Source organism: Bombus flavifrons, unplaced genomic scaffold, assembly GCF_040668555.2.
Source record: "Bombus flavifrons isolate JBK064 unplaced genomic scaffold, iyBomFlav1_principal scaffold0024, whole genome shotgun sequence".
Lineage (NCBI taxonomy): Eukaryota > Metazoa > Arthropoda > Insecta > Hymenoptera > Apidae > Bombus > Bombus flavifrons.
In genome coordinates, this window is record NW_027184769.1 from 412,501 (window position 1) to 415,000 (window position 2,500).

A 2,500-nucleotide genomic window follows, 5' to 3' on the forward strand; every position below is an offset into this window, starting at 1 on the left:
TATCGCCTGATATGAAAAAAAAATCGGTCACGAGGAGAACTACGAGTATATTCGATAACCTATACACGAAGCGGTGCATAAGCGGGCGGTCGTCCGAAAGGACGACTCACGACGCCGCGTGCACTCACGCAAGTCCGTGACGGTTCTCTCCGCTCTTATTCGTATCCCATTCTTCTTCCTCTCGTCGTCCGACTCTGAAACGTTCTCTTATTATATTTTTAAGAAGAACGACGGCGGGTTGTTGTCGAGGCAAGAAGGGACAGAGAGAGACAGAGGTAGTGTTTCGTAGTCTCTCGTGAACACGATAGATTTATATATCGAGCATGCGTACGAGTTGCACGGTCTCGGCACGACCGCGACGAACGCCGACGAGCGTCCAACAATCGCTCGTACGTCGCGTACGTCCTCTCGTCCGCTCTTATTCGTATCCTTCTTCGTGCGCTTTCCCCTTTCTCCGACTCTGAAACGTTCTCTTTTATTTTAAGAAGAACGACGGCGGGTGGTTAAGGCAAGAAGGGACAGAGAGAGACAGATAGAGAGTAACGATACGCAACGCAAGCAGTCTTAGGTTTACGTGAGCAACCCTCAGCCAGGCGTGGTCCAGGAATTGTATCCGTGGACCGCAATGTGCGTTCGAAATGTCGATGTTCATGTGTCCTGCAGTTCACACGTTGACGCGCAATTAGCTGCGTTCTTCATCGACCCACGAGCCAAGTGATCCACCGTTCAGGGTAATCTTTTATATATTTACAACATTTTTATACTCTTTGTACTCTTAATTCTCGGTTCGAGCGAAGCCGAGTTCCGACACGTTCGACCAACGGGAATCGGACGCGCAGAAGTCGCCATAGGATTGACGACACGAAAATGTTCGAAAAAAAAAACCGACGAACGCGCGAAGATTCGCGCGTCCGTCGGCCGGGCGTAAAGTACATTATGATATATAACAACCATCGAGATCGAAGCTCCGTTCGTCAGGAAACGACGGGGATATACACACCCGATTCTGAATCCTCTGTACAGCACACGATCTCGCGAACGAGTAAGCACGGTGGCTAGCCCATGTTATGTATGTAATGCGTAATTCCACTCCCTCGTCAAATTTATTCAAGAAACAGCGCGCGTGCATCTCCATCGTTCGGGCGATGTAAAGATTCGATGGGATTCGCGCGGCCGTCCGCCTCGAGCGGTCTTTCTTCCCAATATCCAGAAGCAGAGTTTGAAAAACTCTAGCGACGGTACGGGTGTCCGACTCACGACATCGAGGCTTCGAAGCCGGCGATCCCCTCCGAACGGATGGCGACCACGCGACGACTGAAAGCGTGAAAAATCGACGAAAGAGAGAACACATCTCCGTTCAGGTGGGTGTTTGTAAAACAAAAATTCGATGGGACTCGCAGCCATAGCCATCGTCCTCGCGCGGTCTTTCGTCCCAACATCCAGAAGCAGAGTTTGAAAAACTCTAGCGACGGCACGGGTGTCCGACTCACGACAACGAGGATAGAGACACGGCCGGTCCCCTCCGAACGGGATATATGCGACGATAGACGACAAACTAGATGTAAAGCTTTAGTCTCGTTCAGGTAGCGTACAAAATAAAAATTCGATGGGACTCGCAGCCATCGTCCTCGCGCGGTCTTTCGTCCCAATATCCAGAAGCAGAGTTTGAAAAAACTCTAGCGACGGCACGGGTGTCCGACTCACGACAACGAGGATAGAGACACGGCCGGTCCCCTCTGAACGAACTTCGGCTAGACTAGTTACGAATCGTCATCGTCGCATAGCGGGCCAAACATCCACGCAATGCGTCTTCGTTCTAGGTTACCCGATCCACGAGTATATGTTACAAGTGGTTTCGTTATTTCGAACAAAACGACATACGAAGAGCACACGCCCTATGGGTAGGAAGCACGTTTCGAGAACGCGCGAGAGTTTTGAAGAAAGAGACGAGAGGAAGTCGACGCAGAAGGTATCCATGGTTCTTCGAAGAGAATCTTCGAAGACGATATCGGTATCCTTTCGCTCTGCGCGACTCGCTACACGTTCTTTCGCTCTCGTCGACTCGTTGAGCTTCGTTCGATCCCAAAGAGGAGTCTTCGATATGTCCCGTTGCTAGGAGGAGAGCAAACGCAACACAGACTACGAAACATAGAAGAGAATAGGCGAAGAGCACGATCTCTCCGACACGAGGCACTTTAGAGATTTTCTTATTTCGTACAGCGGTTTCCACGATGCAAATACGAAATACGAGATCGTGACGGCGGGTCTTTCTGTGTACGGCCTCGCGCAGGCGCCACGACTGCATTTCTCTTTGCACGTAAGTGGTTTCCGTCGTAATTTTTTAGTTTGATATATTTGTGTTACAAGGCTGGCGTTCCCTTTTATAGTTATTAGAATTTCATATATATTATTCGGAGACGGCGGGTCTTTCTGTGTACGACCTCACGCAGGCGCCTCGAATTCTTATATATATATATATTATATCTCTTCATCCCGATGA

At 49.7% G+C, this 2,500-nt stretch overlaps 1 non-coding gene across 1 annotated transcript; it reads right to left on the minus strand.

Annotated features, from left to right (window-relative positions):
* Positions 1-579: 579 nt before the first annotated feature.
* On the minus strand, positions 580-734 carry LOC138189299 (5.8S ribosomal RNA). The gene has a single exon (XR_011175993.1). It is a non-coding gene; the product is annotated as a 5.8S ribosomal RNA (ribosomal RNA).
* Between the last annotated feature and the right edge of the window lie 1,766 nt (positions 735-2,500).